The 17,256-nt window shown below is 36.6% G+C and overlaps 1 long non-coding RNA gene and 1 other non-coding gene across 2 annotated transcripts; both read left to right on the top strand.

The window, feature by feature from the left end:
* Window positions 1–6,849: 6,849 nt before the first annotated feature.
* On the top strand, window positions 6,850–16,761 carry LOC119336494. Its single transcript, XR_005162576.1, has 3 exons — window positions 6,850–7,361; window positions 15,840–15,842; window positions 16,750–16,761. It is a non-coding gene; the product is annotated as an uncharacterized LOC119336494 (long non-coding RNA).
* On the top strand, window positions 16,507–16,578 carry TRNAN-GUU. Its single transcript has one exon. It is a non-coding gene; the product is annotated as a tRNA-Asn (tRNA).
* Window positions 16,762–17,256: the final 495 nt, after the last annotated feature.

Here is a 17,256-nt window from a genome sequence, read left to right as displayed (position 1 = left end):
GGCTTAGCTGCGAACCAGCCTTCGCCTAAGTTAAAAACTTCTCCGAGTGTTTAGCGTTCCTCCCATTCGAGAGCTTAGCTGCGAACCAGCCTTCGCCTAAGTTAAAACGAGCATTCCCCTCACTCGAGGGCTTAGCTGCGAACCAGCCTTCGCCTAAGTTAAAAACTTCTCTGAGTGACGAGTGTTCCTATAACTCGGGGACTTAGCTACGGCTCCGCCTTCGCCTAAGCTAAAAACTTCTCTGAGTGACGAGCGTTCCTCACACTCAAAGGCTTAGCTGCGAATAAACCTTCACCTAAGTGAAAGACTTCTCCGAGTAACAAGCGTTCCTCTCACTCGAGGGCTTAGCTACGAACCAACCTTCGCCTAAGTTAAAAACTTCTCCGAGTGACGCGTGTTCCCCTCACTCGGGAGCTTAGCTGCAAACCAGCCTTCACCTAAGTAAAAAGCTTCTCTGAGTGATGAGTGTTCCTCTCACTCGGGAACTTAGCTGCGAACCGGCCTTCACCTAACTCAAAAACTTTTCTGAGTGATGAGCGTTCCTCTCACACCGAGGCTTAGCTGCAGATCGGCCTTCACCTAAGTTAAATTTCTCCGAGATACGAGCGTTCAACTCACTCGGAGGCTTAGTTGTGAACCAGCCTTTGCCTAAGTTAAACACTTCTTCGAGTGACAAGCGTTCTTCTCACTCAGGGACTTTGCTGTGAACTAGCCTTCGCCTAAGTTAAAAATTGTTGGCGTTCTGGATACGGGGGTACCCAGACTTGCCTGTCTATGGCCCACTGTGTGGCTCCATCGATGGCCTGGTACAACCCAGCTTCAGCATCAACAAACTCAAGACCCTCACGAGGGGCCAAGCCTCGCGAGGCGGACGATACCCAGACCTCTAAGGGGATCGGCCTCCTCTGGCTGGCTCCCGAGGAGCGGAGACTTCTATGCAAGGTGCACCTCACGAGGCTCAGCTGACGTGACCCGTGACGACCAAGACCGGGCGGGCGCCAGCGAGCGCAGAGTACTAGTTTCCTCTTTGGTGCAAAGGAGGCAAGCAGCAGGCGCGGAGTCCCGAGGAATCAGCCAAAGGTTTCCATTCTGGTGCAACAAGACCAAGACCGCTAGGACTGCAGGACGGAGGTTACCGCAGTGTCATGACTAGAGGCTTTTGATAGGCGAAGACCACTTTAGTCAGGATAGGGTGTACTTCTTGTCCCCCTTCAAATCTGGCCCTTGTGGGATCCCTTCCCGCCAACATTTGGGAAGAGGACCAAGGCCACTATAAATAGAACTTAGCCACCACCATAGAAGGGGATTCTAACCCGACCACCTCACGAGCTCTCTTGAGCTCAAGAACACCTCACCTCCTGAGGCTTGTTCATCCGCTATGCTAGTTCATCTTCAGCCCCTCGAGGCAATCCACCAAAAAGCTGGAGTAGGGTTTTACACCACAAGGTGGCCCGAACCAGGATAAACTGTTGTGTCTCTTTGTCCCCTTGAGCTCGACACGCTAGGCTTTGAGGAATCGCGAGTAGGCACGCTGGGTAGGTTGAGATCTCCGCACGCACCCCAGATTTCAAACCTATCAAGGGTTTGCGGAACCCAAAATCCGAAAAAAACTTCTCTGAGTGATGAGCGTTCCTCTCACTCGGGGGGCTTAGCTGTGAACCAGCCTTCGCCTAAGTTAAGAACTTCTCTGAGTGACGAGCGTTCCTCTCACTTGGGGGCTTAGCTGTGAACCAGCCTTCGCCTAAGTAAAAAACTTCATCGAGTGATGAGCATTCCTCGCAGTCGGGAGCTTAGCTGTGAACCAGCCTTCACCTAGGTTGAAAACTTCTCCGAGTGATGAGTGTTCCCCTCACTTCGAGGCTTAGCTGCGAACCAGCTTTCGCCACAAACATTCAAAAATTCCAGGAAAAGCATTCGGATAAATCAAGAAGTTCAAAAGTAAATGCAAGTACTCAGGTCTGAAGCCTGAAAGAGTTTAATGGGTACAAAGTCACTCGGCATACCGAGGCGAATGGCTAAAACTTTAAGTTTTCTCACGCATCAGAAGGACTAGCTGGCTCGACAAAAGTGTCCAGATCGATGTCGTCCGTAATCCGGGTAGCTTCCTTCATGAACGTGTCCATAAATTCCTCGGACATGAGCTTCTTCATGTTGGTGACTTGGAGAGACTTCAGCTTCTCCTCCTTCGTGTCCTTGAAGTGGACACAGACGGGGGAGATAGCAACAACAGCCCCACAATAGGCGGCGAACTTCTTCCATGCTTGCACTCGGCGAGGGATTTCATTAAGACGAGTCATCATCGACTCTAGATCACTCTGGAGCGTATCTATAGCTCTTTGTCCATTCTTGCTAGCGCAGCCCACAGACGGGTGATGTACCCCACAGCATCGTCGACGCGGGCTTCGAGTCGTAGAATGCCTAGAGCTGCCTCACCTTTGACGAGTGACCTAGCGGGGTCCAAGTCCCTCTCAATCCAGCCAGTCTCCATCTTGAAGTCGCGACAGTACTGTATGAACAAATAAAGGAAAGACTCAAATGTCGTCACTTGCGAGGGCTGCTCAACAACTAACAAAAATTCGCTACGAAAATACAAGGTGCGTACAAGTTTGGTGTACATCTCTTTCGTGAAGTCTTGTATATACTTTTCCAGGGAGTCTTTCTTCTGGGCGAGCTGGTCAACCTTCTTGCTCCAAGTCTTCCTCGCTTGCTCGAAGGCACTTGCCTAAGTCTTGATCTTGTTATCCCACTCGGCTTGTTGCTTCTTGAGCTCGGCAACCTCCTTCTTCGCCTCCTCAACGGCAATCCTCAGAGATTTGTTCTCCCCTTAAAGTTTTTTGACTGAGGCCAACTTCTCTTCAACAGCCTTGGTCTTCTCCCTCGGCACCTTCCGTGCCTCCGCCAGCTCATTGTCCTTGTCAATGACCTGCTTCATGGTTTCTAAAGAAATAGCAGTCCTGAGCCGCACATAGAGTCGATGGTTTTCACTATGCACATTTGTTCAGTGAAGTCACTTTGTTTAAAGAATCAAAGAATATGAGAGCGGAATGCTTAGTTGCTGAGGTTTACCTCCCATGGTCTTCACCTCCACCTGTGCACGAGCTATGATCCTCTTCTCCACCTCCATATCTAGTCGGGACTGGTTCGTTTCCTTCTCTAGAGACACATACTGGGCCCTGAGCTCGCATGTTTTCTAAAAATCAAGAGGAAGTGGATCAGTTAACAATAAGAAGAACTCTGGATGTCGGGAGACCAGCACTCCTGAGAGGACCAAGCTAGACCAGCTCCCTTGGAGCAAGCTTGACTAGTACCAAATCCTAAAGTACCACCTGACCCCCGAGTCAGGGAGGAACAAGCTTGACTAGTACCAAATCCTAAAGTACCACCTGCCCTCCGAGTCAGGGAGGAACGAGCTTGACCAGTACCAAATCCTAAGGTACCCTTCAGTCTCTAACTCAAGAAGGAACAAGCTCGATTAGTACCAGATCCTGAGATGTCCTCAGAAATGAGTCGCAAGAGCAAACCACTCAGTGAGTCGAGAAGATACTAATTCTATTAGACTTCCACTGACTGCCCGTAGTCGATGGTAGGCTCGGGGACTACACCCAGTGGATTCACTCAACGTGCCCCCACTGGAGAGTGACTCATGATTAATGAGCCCAAAAAAAGAAGAAGCTTTCTTGTATGATTCTATGAGACTCCCTCCGACTGCCCGCAGTCGACGGCAGTCTAGAGGACTACACCCAGTGGGTCCACTCAGCGTTCCCCCACTAGAATGGTACGCACTAGGAATAGTCTGCCCAATCCGAGTGATGGCTAACACATAAAAAAAGGGCAGAGGAAATTCAGAAACACAACAAGTTCTAAGACTCCTGCCGATTACTAGCATTTGACGGCAATCTCGGGGACTACACCCTGTGGGTGCACTCGGCATGCCCCCAGAGATAGAAACCTTAGTGGGTATACCAGAAGCAAGAAAAATAATAATCAGAGACTAACTTACGATGGCACTTGCTGGGACATTCGCTTGGGTCAGCCGTATGAAATAGAATAGTCTTTCTGATCATAGAGAAGCCGTATGAAGCTAAGGTTTCATGTACGGTTTTGAAATAGCGGTGGGAACTGTGATGTTATCATCGACTATGATTATCTAACAGTTCAAAACAGTTGATATAGTTGAAGCACAGTCAAAATACGGTTTTTTTGGATGGAATATTTGGCGTCAGCCTATAGGTTTTCTGGTTTTTTTAATTTCTTCTTTGGCAGAATGTGAAAGATTACCCTTTGATTTACCAGAAGCGGAGGAAGAATTAGTAGCAGGTTACCAAACTGAATATTCCGATAACAAATATGGTTTATTTTATCTTGTTTCTTACCTAAATTTATTAGTTTCCTCTTTATTTGTAACAGTTCTCTACTTGGGCGGATGGAATTTATCTATTCCCTATATATCCTTTTTTGATTTTTTTTCCAAATGAATAAAGCAGTTGGAATTTTGGAAATGACAATGGGTATATTTATTACATTAACTAAAGCTTATTTATTTCTCTTCATTTCTATCACAATAAGATGGACTTTACCGAGGATGAGAATGGATCAGTTATTAAATCTTGGATGGAAATTTCTTTTACCTATTTCCATGGGCAATCTCTTATTAACAACCTCTTCTCAACTTGTTTCACTATAAATAAGATAATACAATAATAGTAAGAATATTTTCAACACAAAAGTTGTCTCAAACAAGAGAAAGAAACATATCTTTTTCATAGATATTTAGAATGAATATGTTCCCTATGGTAACTGGGTTCATGAGTTATGGTCAACAAACAATACATGCTACAAGGTACATAGGTCAAAGTTTCATAACTACCTTATCCCACACAAATCGTTTACCTATAACGATTCACTACCCTTATGAAAAATCAATTACACCAGAGCGTTTTCGAGGGCGAATCCACTTTGAATTTGGTAAATGTATTGCTTGTGAAGTATGTGTTCGCGTATGTCCGATAGATCTACCCGTTATGGATTGGAGATTTGAAAAGGATATTAAAAGAAAACAATTGCTTAATTATAGTATTGATTTTGGAGTTTGTATATTTTGTGGCAATTGTGTTGAGTACTGTCCAACAAGCTGTTTATCAATGACTGAAGAATATGAACTTTCTACCTATGATCATCATGTATTGAATCACAATCAAATTGCTTTAAGTCGGTTACCAATCTCCATAATGGGAGATTACATAATTCAAACAATTAGGAATTCGTCTGAAAGTAAAATAAACAAAGAAAAATCTTCGAATTCAAGAATGATTACTGATTACTAAATTTTGATTTTGTCTTTTTGTTATAAAAATCTAATAATTCTTTATTAAACTATAAAATTAAACTATAAAGAAAAATGAAAAACTACTGCTTATTGGAAATTCTTTCTTATTTTAAATCAGACTATATTTTCGTGATATAATATAATTTATAACTATACAGTTTATACACCCAAAAAAACCCTAATCTTTTTTCCCTTCCTTGAATCCTTTAGTTTTAGTCAGTTCATGAAAATTTTTACACTATTAATTTCTTTTTATCCACAATGGATTTACCTGGACCAATACATGAGATTATTATGCTATTTGGGGGATTTGTTCTTCTACTAGGGGGTCTAGGAGTAGTATTACTTACCAACCCCATTTATTCCGCCTTTTCGCTGGGATTAGTTCTTGTTTGTATATCTTTATTCTATTTTTTAGTAAATTCCTACTTTGTAGCTGTCGGACAACTTCTTATTTATGTGGGAGCCATAAATGTCTTGATCATATTCGCTGTAATGTTTGTAAATGGCTCAGAATGGTCTAAAGATAAGAATTATTGGACTATTGGAGATGTGTTCACTTCACTCGTTTGTATAACTATTGTTTTTTCACTAATGACTACTATCCCAGATACGTCGTGGTATGGAATTCTTTGGACTACAAGATCAAACCAAATAGTAGAACAGGGTCTCATAAATAATGTTCAACAAATTGGAATTCATTTAGCAACCAATTTTTATCTTCCGTTTGAACTCATTTCCATAATTCTTCTAGTTTCTTTAATAGGTGCAATTACTATGGCTCGGCAATAAGAAAACGTAGAAAAAGTACAAATTATATGAATTGCAAATCTGAAATAAATAACTAAAGAATCACAATTTTGATTTAGTAAAACCCATCTACTGCCAACAAATACCTCCTTTATTTTCTCTTTTGTTGTGTAATTGTTCTATTGTAATTAATTGAATCGGTTCAATTCTTGCCCTCATATTGAAATGAATCGAGATTGATAAGGAGTTAGTTAATGATGTTTGAGCATGTACTTTTTTTGAGTGTCTATTTATTTTCGATTGGTATCTATGGATTGATCACAAGCCGAAACATGGTTAGAGCTCTAATATGTCTTGAACTTATACTGAATTCAATTAATCTAAATCTCGTAACATTTTCTGATCTATTTGATAGTCGCCAATTAAAAGGAGATATTTTCGCAATTTTTGTTATAGCCCTTGCGGCTGCTGAAGCCGCTATTGGACTATCCATTCTTTCTTCCATCCATCGTAATAGGAAATCCACTCGTATCAATCAATCTAATTTATTGAATAATTAGACTTTTGAATAATTAGACATAGAATCCTCTAAATAAAGGCGCACATATTAAAATAATATAGAAATCAATACTATTTTCTTAGTATTATTTGAGAATATCCATTTTTTAGTAGATTATTGCATAGTATTCTTTTTCACTTAAATGAATTTTTGTATTTGTAATTCATTGATATTGCAATTTTAATATTGCAATAATTTATATTGAAAAGACGATAGCCAATTTATTGGCTAATTCGAATTCGTCTATACAATTCATAAAATTCTTTCTTATTTCTTATTGTTGAAATCCAAAATTAAAGTCTCTTGGCTCTCTTCACGCTTTCTCACAAAAAGATTAAAAAATAGATTTTTATTTTTGAAGTTTGGATAAACCATTGCTTCGTCTGGTGTCTACAATACATATAACTCATTATAGTACTAATTTCATTTTTACCAGATCGAAAAATTTTATGTTGAAAAGAAAAATTTATAGATCCAATGTCACATTCCGTAAAAAATTACGATACATGTATAGGATGCACTCAATGTGTACGAGCTTGTCCAACAGATGTATTATAAATGATACCCTGGGATGGATGTAAAGCCAAGCAAATTTCTTCCGCACCGAGAACCAAAGATTGTGTGGGTTGTAAGAGATGTGAATCTGCGTGCCCGACAGATTTTTTAAGTGTCCGCGTTTATTTAGGGCCTGAAACAACACGTAGCATGGCTCTATCTTATTGATACGTTACAAAAAACTTCAATCGAATCGTCTGATTTCTCTTTACCGAAGAAGCCTGTGCTCGAAATAATCGAGCACGGGCTTTTCTGGTCAAAACGTATCTTGTATTTATCACTTTATCATGAGTTATTTTCCTTGTTTAACAATACTTGTTGTTTTGCCGATATTTGCAGGTTCATTAATTTTCTTTTTACCTCATAAGGGAAACAAAGTCGTTAGGTGGTATACTATATCTATTTGTTTACTAGAATTCCTTCTAATGACTTATGCGTTCTGTTATCATTTCCAACTGGAGGATCCCTTAATCCAATTAAAGGAGGATTATAAATGGATAGATGTCTTTGATTTCCACTGGAGATTGGGAATCGATGGACTTTCATTAGGATCTATTTTATTGACAGGATTTATCACTACTTTAGCTACTTTAGCAGCTTGGCCAATTACACAGAATTCGCGATTATTCTATTTCCTGATGCTCGCAATGTATAGTAGTCAAATAGGATTATTTTCTTCGCGAGACCTTTTACTTTTTTTATCATGTGGGAGTTAGAATTAATTCCTGTTTACTTACTTTTATCCATGTGGGGGGGGGGGGAAGAGGCGTCTATATTCAGCTACAAAGTTTATTTTGTATACTGCATGCGATTCCATTTTTTTCTTAATCGGAGTTCTGGGTATGGGCTTATATGGTGCCAACGAACCAGGATTAGATTTGGAAAGATGAATTAATCATCATACCCTGCAACCTTGGAAATACTTTTATATTTTGGCTTCCTTATTGCTTATGCTGTCAAATTTCTGATTATACCCCTACATACGTGGTTACCAGATACCCATGGGGAAGCACATTATAGTACATGTATGCTTTTAGCGGGAATATTATTAAAGATGGGAGCATATGGATTGATTCGGATCAACATGGAATTGTTACCTCATGCTCATTATCTATTTTCGCCCTGGTTAGTAATAATAGGAGCGATCCAAATAACCTATGCATCTTCAAGTTCTCTTGGTCAACGAAATTTCAAAAAAAAAGAATAGCTTATTCCTCTGTATCTCACATGGGTTTCATAATTATAGGAATTGGTTCCATAACCAACATTGGACTTAATGGACCTATTTTACAAATATTATCCCATGGATTTATTGGTGCTACACTTTTTTTCTTGGCAGGAACCGCTTCTGATAGAATGTGTCTTGTTTATCTCAAAGAACTGGGGGGAATATCTATCCCAATGCCTAAAATTTTTACCATGTTTAGTAGCTTTTCAATGGCTTCTCTTGCCTTACCAGGAATGAGTGGTTTTGTCGCAGAATTAGTAGTATTTTTTGGACTAATTACTAGTCCAAAATTTCTGTTAATGCCAAAAACACTAATTACTTTTGTAATGGCAATTGGAATGATATTAACTCCTATTTATTTATTATCTATGTTACGCCAGATGTTCTATGGATACAAGCTATTTAATGTTCCAAACGCAAATTTTGTGGATTCTAGACCACGAGAACTCTTTATTTTAATCTGTATCTTTTTACCAGTAATAGGAATTGGTATTTATCCAGATTTTGTTCTCTCCCTATCCGTTGACAGGGTAGAGGCTCTCTTATCCAATTATTATCCTAAATAGGTTTGTTTTTTTACTCGTCTGCTCTATTAATGCAGAAATAAGTAAAAAGGTATAATTAGATCTATCTCGAATTTTTGAGAACCCTTTGAGAAGGCGTTCAAGGGGTTCTCAAATAAAACATAAATGTAAAAACCTTCATTTCATGAAGGTTTTATTTTATGTAATCATTTAGGTGTTAATATAAACGGACCATAACTATGTAAGCCTATTCCTAATAGATTTATACCAAAATAACAAATCCAAATTATAAGAAATCCTATCGAAGCTATAAGTGCAGAATTTGTACCCTTCCAATTTGGATTTGTTCTACTATGTAAATAAATTGCGAATATGGTCCAAGTAATAAATGCCCAAGTTTCCTTAGGATCCCAATTCCAATAGGTTCCCCAGGCCTCATTAGCCCATACTGCTCCACAAAGAATACCTACAGTCAAAAGGGTAAATCCTAGGCTAATGACACGATAACTCCAAGAATCCAAACGCTCTGTTAATTGATATTTGTAATAATTTGGAAATGAAGGGACAGAGGTTCTTTTTAAAGCACTTCTTTTTGCATAAAAATATTTAATATCACTAAAGAGAAATGTTTTATTTAAAACATTTTTTCTTTTTAGAAAAGAAATGGAAATTATTTCGAAATCTAATGATTAGAATAGTGACAGATAATAAGGATCCGCACAAAAGAGTTGCATAGCTTAATAACATCATACTGACATGCATGATTAACCACTGAGATTGTAGAGCAGGTACTAGTATCGTGGATTGATGCATTTTAGTTAAAAGACCCGATGTGGCAAAGCCTTGCGTTAAAATAGTACTTGGCGTAGTTATTGTGCCTAAATCATTTTTAGAGTTCTATATTTTAGGAAGGGTATGAAGAATATACAGGGCCCATGAAAGGAAGATCAATGACTCATATAAATTACTTAATGGAAAATGTCCCGAGGAAGCCCAACGAGAAACTAAGAATCCTGTTATAGAGAAAAAAGTAACTATCATTCCTTTTTCTGACGAATCACGTAATCCTCCAAGTTCACGAACTAATAATGTTATCAAATGAATTGTAATCACAATTGAAATCGTTGAGAAAGAGATATGAGTTAGTATATGTTCTAAAGTTACAAATAGCATAAGGGGAAGGTCCCATTACAAAATTGTAAATTTTGAATTGATTTCTAATCTATTGTATTCTTTTTCAAGAATGCCGCCACTCGGATTCGAACCGAGATGCTTGAGCACTGCTTCCTAAGAGCAGCGTGTCTACCAATTTCACCATGGCAGCAAACTTCAAATAATAGGTAACTTAAAAGAATAATAGCTATTATCTTGGGAATCGTCGATATTGGGAAAGTCCATAAAATTTAGGAACATTAGAGTTTTCATTAAAATAGACTTCGTTTGGAAGTATCGTTTCCATTCTTTTTACAATAAACTCTTGCTTTGCCCAATAGAAACACAAACATTGTTGAAAGAGTTGGAACTTCTTTTTCCTAACTTGCAATTATAGAACTAATTTTTTCTAATTAATTTCTCATTTACATTTTGAAAATTCTTTCAATACAATGAAAAAAAAATCCAAAAAGGGTTTCTATTTAATGATGAAATTAAAATGGATAAATAGAAAAGGCTTTTTGGATTTTTTCAAAATTTCTAGAATGAAAGTCTTTATGCTCTTATTAATAAGATTTACTAACCTTATGATTTTGGAGAAGATAGGTAGAAGTTGTAAGTCTTATTGTAAGAATACTCCACTTTTCATAATTTTCATAATAAAATATGAGGATTCTATTATGAAAATTATGAAAAGTTCATTGATAGGAAAAGAATACTTAGCACATAGTATACCAACCAAAACTTTTTTTTCTTGTATACATAAGAGGGGTTTTTTGTTCTAAGAATATTGTACCGAGTAATTCGACACATAAAATTACATTCAAAGAAGAATCAAAATTATTAAATAATTGGAATTCTTTTTTGATAAGTCAATTCATATTATTCAAAAATCTTATTATTTGTTTGTTGCCCAGAAAAACCCTTTGGTTTTGGATGCTCATTACCGCTCGAAAATGATCTTGATTTTACTAAAGAATAAGATTGTACTATGGAAAAATAAGTCTTTTTCTTCCAAATATTTTTACGAATACGCTTTTTTGACATTGAAGTACGTTTTTTTGGAACTGCCATTCAAAAAGGAAATTACTTTTTTCTAGTTGTATGTGAAAGACATCTATTGCTACAAATCAATCCTTATTTATTCTTTTTATTAGTATTTATACTTAGATACTGAAAGATACTTAAATTTTGAATTATTTTTTACTTCATTTTGTCTAATGGGGATAAGACAACAAGAATTTTTTAACATTTTTTCTTTATATATTTTATTCTTGTTTTTTAATAATATAGAATATATAGAAGGGTTTCTCATTTGAATCTATTTATATCTATTTATATATCAAGTATACTCCATATATAGATATATGGTATGGAAGCCTATCCCCCATATAAGATAAGACGGGGGGATAAAAAGAAGGGAAAATGAAAATAGTTAATTAAGTTCAGAATGGTATTCCATAAAGGAAAGGAATTCCAATCAAAACAAAAAATACTGAGTCTCTTAAACAAGACATTCTAAAACTTAGGTAATTTATAGTCATTAGGATTTTAGTTCTATATGAAGTAAGGACTATTCGATAATTTCTTATAAACATAGGTTTTCATTGGAATTCACTCAATCAGTTAATTATGGAACAAGAGAGCTGTTTCATCTTTGTTTTAAAGAAATATAAAAATGAATTATGAATAGAAAGTAAAATGATTCAACTTTTTATTATTATTTTTATAAATATCTTTATTTAGGTAATAAAATAACTTCGTTACCTAGTTATTTTATTAACCTTTTGGATTTAACCAACTAAACCCATTCTTAATTTTTAATTATTTCAATGAGATAAATGTTTGAAAAATTAAGAATTTAAGTATTTTTTTCTTATTCTTTTTATTTATTCTTTCAGAAAGAGATAAGAATTGGTTTGGTGAATCGGAAACAACTTTATAGAAAAATTGAAGTAAAAATTGCAATTTCTTTTCTTATGGAACATACATATCAATATGCATGGGTAATCCCTCTTCTCCCACTTCCAGGTATTATGTCAATGGGATTTGCCTTATTCTTATTCCGACAGCAACAAAAAATCTTCATCGCATATGGGCTTTTCCTAGTGTTTTACTCTTAAGTATAGCTATGGTATTCTCAGTTCAACTGTCTATTCAACAAATAAATGGAAGTTCGATCTATCAATATCTATGGTCTTGGACCGTCAATAATGATTTTTCTTTAGAATTTGGATACTTGATTGACCCACTTACTTCTATTATGTTAATACTAATTACTACTGTAGGAATCCTGGTTCTTATTTATATTGATGGTTATATGTCTCACGATGAAGGATATTTGAGATTTTTTGTTTATATAAGTTTTTTCAATACTTCCATGTTGGGATTGGTTACTAGCTCCAATTTGATACAATTTTTTTTTGCGAACTCGTGGGAATGTGTTCTTATTTATTGATAGGCTTTTGGTTTACACAACCAATCGCAGCGAGTGCTTTTCAAAAAGCTTTTGTAACTAATCGTGTAGGGGATTTTGGTCTATTATTAGGAAATTTAGGTTTTTTTGGATAACAGGCAGTTTAGAGTTTAGGGATTTGTTCAAAATAGCTAATAACTGGATTCCTAATAATGGAGTTAACTCTTTACTTACTACTTTGTGTGCTTTTTTATTATTCCTTGGTGCAGTTGCGAAATCCGCACAATTCCCTCTTCACGTATGGTTACCCGATGCTATGGAAGGACCCACTCCTATTTCGGCTCTTATACACGCAGCAACTATGGTTGCTGCGGGAATTTTTCTTCTAGCTTGACTTCTTCCTCTTTTCATATCTTTACCTTTGATAATGAGTTTTATTTCTTTAGTAGGTACAATAACACTATTCTTAGAGCTACTTTAGCTCTTGCTCAGAGAGATATTAAAAGAAGCTTAGCCTATTCTACAATGTCTCAATTTGGTTATATGATGTTAGCTCTAGGTATAGGTTCTTATCAAGCTGCTTTATTCCATTTGATCACTCATGCTTATTCAAAAGCTTTATTGTTCTTGGGATCCGGATCCGTTATTCATTCAATGGAACCTCTTGTTGGATATTCACTAGATAAAAGTCAAAACATGGTTCTTATGGACGGTTTAAGAAAATACATTCCAATCACAAGAACTACTTTTTTATGGGGTACACTTTCTCTTTGTGGTATTCCACCTCTTGCTTGCTTCTGGTCCAAAGATGAAATCCTTAGTAATAGTTGGTTGTATTCTCCCTTTTTTGGAATAATAGCCTCCTTTACTGCAGGATTAACTGCCTTTTATATGTTTCGGATATATTTATTTACATTTGATGGGTATTTGCGTGTTCATTTTCAAAAATTACAGTAGCACTAAAGAGAGTTCCTTGTATTCAATATCCATATGGGGAAAAAGGATACCCAAAGGAGTGAATAGGGATTTTGTTTTATCAACAACGAAGAGTGGAGTTTCTTTTTTTTCACAAAATATACCAAAAATTCAAGGTAATACAAGAAATAGGATAGGATCCTTTACTACATCTTTTGGGGCTAAAAACACTTTTGCCTATCCGCATGAAACGGGAAATACTATGTTATTTCCTCTTCTTATATTACTACTTTTCACTTTGTTCATTGGATTCATAGGAATCTCTTTTGATAATGGAGGAATTGGTAATGGAATAGCAGAGTTAACCATATTATCAAAGTGGTTAACTCCCTCAATAAACTTTACTCAGGAAAGTTCTAATTCTTTTGTAAATTCATATGAATTTATTACTAATGCAATTTCTTCTGTAAGTCTAGCTATCTTTGGTTTATTCATAGCATATATCTTCTATGGATCTGCTTATTCTTTTTTTCAAAATTTGGATTTAATAAACTTTTTTTACAAAGGAAATCCTAAAAAAGAATTTTTAGATCAAGTAAAAAAATATACAGTTGGTCATATAATCGTGGTTATATAGATATTTTCTATACTAGGGTCCTTACCCTCGGTATAAGAGGGTTAACCGAACTAACGGAGTTTTTTGATAAGGGTGTTATTGATGGAATTACCAATGGAGTGGGTCTTGCTAGTTTTTGTATAGGAGAAGAAATTAAATATGTAGGGGGAGGTCGAATCTCGTCTTATTTATTCTTTTTTTTATGTTATGTATCTGTGTTTTTATTCTTTTTTCTTTCTTAAGTTAAGGAATTTACAACAAGTCTCTTGCAAAAATAACTATCCTATCCCTTTCTATAATCTCTCTATATCCTTGTTACATAAGGTAAGTATTGCATAATAGTTCGGTTTTCCGCAATTTTTTCCATTCCTCTATGTAAATAGCCTAATATGGGTTCACAATCAATAACATCCTCACCATCGAGAGTAACGATCAGTCGAAGAACACCATGCATTGATGGGTGTTGAGGGCCCATATTGACTATCATGAGATCTTTTCTTGTAAGCGGTAGACTCATATCCTTTCTTCCTTAATTCATTATTCCATGAAAATGGATTATTCCATGAATTCCTCAAAGCGAGGCTCATCAAAATGAAAAATCTAAGACTACTATAAGACTACTAAAAAAATAATAAAATAAGAAAAAAAATTGAACGATTAAATTACTGCTCCCGAATATTCAACTCACCGATTAATTTCTTATAATGTACTCTATTTCTCTTTGCCAAATAAGCCAGCAAACGTCGACGTTTTCCCAAAAGACTTCGTAGACCTCTTTCCGATGAAAAATCTTTTTTGTGTAATTCCAAATGTGAAGCAAGTCTCCGTATCTTATTGGTGAAACTGAATACTTGAAATTCAACAGAACCCCTGTTTTCTTCTTTTTCTTCTTTAACCATAAATCCAAAAAAAATTCTACCTCCTTTCTTTTTCATGTATTTTTCTGATCAGGAAAAATACAAAATTATGTCAGTTATTTTGAAGTTATTCTAATCTCGTACACACACAAATTTGCAATTATTCATCTACTACTGGAATTTGGATTTATTTTATCGATGCAAATTGGATTTGGATAGAAGGGTACATTCTTTCTAATATTTTAGATAGAAGAAACATTTCTTCTATCTAAAATATTAGAAAGAATTTTGCTGATTTATTTATGCTATATGCAATTTATGGAATTGATACACCATTTAATTGATATCATTTAGCAAAATGAAACACAGCATATGCATCCATCTTTTGGCCCGAGAATTTCACGGGATAGAGATATGGTATAAGAAATAGACTATTAAGTAACTCTAAATGAATTGTGGATACATATGTATCCTTCACATACTGAAACGATTGTCATTATTCGTATCAAACCAATAGCGATTCATACAAGCTAAATCTTCTAATCAATGGTGGGCCAATAATGAATTTTTTTGCATATGTATTAAGACGCTTGGCCTGATTTCGGAATTGTCCAGAGTTTTATATGTTGTTTTCATTGCAAAATGATGGGTCTCCTTCCAGAACTTTCCAATTACGAGTACGAGAATTGAAAGACATGAAGATTCTCAATTCTCTATGGCGTATGGTAGATAGAAACAAGAAAATCAGAAGAATCTTTCTCTCTATTCACTATCATTCCGCGTCTTCGACTTCTATTAGTTTCTTTTCTTCTTTAATGTAATAGCTATAGTTTGATATAAGAATCCATTTCTCAAAGTAATGGAAACCATTCTCTTATAGGAAATGGTTCGAAAATCGCTATTCCACCTTTTAGGTATCGTGAAAAGTGATACCTGTGAAGATCGTGCATTTCAGTCAAATTCAGATCCGTTTTTCGAGTCCATGATATAATATAACCAAATTGGATAGATCTTCCACCTGTTTAGCTAAGAAAGAATAGATACAGAGGTGGATAATAGATCGATATGAAGATCATGAGCTGCCCCCTAATGAAATCGCCAGTAGTCGCGAATATCTCCTTCTTGCCTAATCCAAGATTGGAGAAAGAAGATCTAAGAGGGACCTACGGAGAATGTAGTCAGAAATCCATAATAGAGTCCGACCACAACGACCGAATTAATTATCCTCATCAAGAAACTTAGACTACTAAATAGAAAAGATTTGAAAATCATGGCATGGATCTCCTTTTTTTCTTTCTTTAGAGTTTTATATATGCACAATTTCTCGATGTTTCGATGAGAATTTCTTGACTTTCCATATATAGAAAGAGATAGACAATAAATGACATCTCTTATGTCAATAAGACCAAAGGGATGGATATTAAATGATAGGAAGTGCTAGGAAGTGAAATAGAATGAAATAGAGCCACTTTGGGCTTCCCTATGAAATGAGGCATGGAACGGAGCCACTACGAAGAAATTATGGGAGTTACGAAAGAAGCTTCGGACTCATATTGTTCATGGGTTGAGAGCGGGAGTTGAACTCTAGGAGGTCAAATCCCCCCTTGTTCCTCAGTAGCTTAGTGGTAGAGCGGTCGGCTGTTAACTGACTGGTCATAGGTTCGAATCCTACTTGGGGAGATTTTATTCATTCTTTAATGTAAGAATTTTAATGTAAGAATAAATAATTGAATTAAAGGGCTTGCTTTGACCCTTAGGAGTAGGTAACCTGTTTGCTATCCTTGTTTCTATTTCTATTGCATTCTATCTCATTGTATCACATTCTGTTCTACGATTCCACTTCGACAAAAGGAAAGAGCACACCTAAGTTCAATAGCTTTACGTCCGCTATCCCGATCATGATTTTCCTACCCTCAGGGGGAAAGTAAAGGCCCTTCCCCCTTTGGAAGGCTGTGGGAGAGGAGGGATTCGAACCCCCGACACCGTGGTTCGTAGCCACGTGCTCTAATCCTCTGAGCTACAGGCCGAGCTGTCTCCACTGGATCTCTTTCCGGGGGTACCCCTTCATTTCAGGTTAAGAAGATGGGAAAGCACCTTTCTCTCTATAAGAACAGTGTGTTTCGAGGTGTGAAGTGGGAGAGAGGGGATGTGATGATTGAGGTTTTGAATAAGACGACCTTTGCATTTTAGATTTGGATCTTTTTCTTATTTTAAAATAGTGAAAAAGTCAAATAAGAGGTGTTAAGCTTTTTATCATTCCGGCATCGAGCTATTTTGCTGCAGGACCTCCCCTACAGTATCGTCACCGCAGTAGAGTTTAACCACCAAATTCGGGATGGATTGGTGTGGTTCCTCTAC

Source organism: Triticum dicoccoides, chromosome 7B (assembly GCF_002162155.2).
Source record: "Triticum dicoccoides isolate Atlit2015 ecotype Zavitan chromosome 7B, WEW_v2.0, whole genome shotgun sequence".
NCBI lineage: Eukaryota > Viridiplantae > Streptophyta > Magnoliopsida > Poales > Poaceae > Triticum > Triticum dicoccoides.
This window is presented reverse-complemented; position numbering and strand designations above follow the sequence as displayed.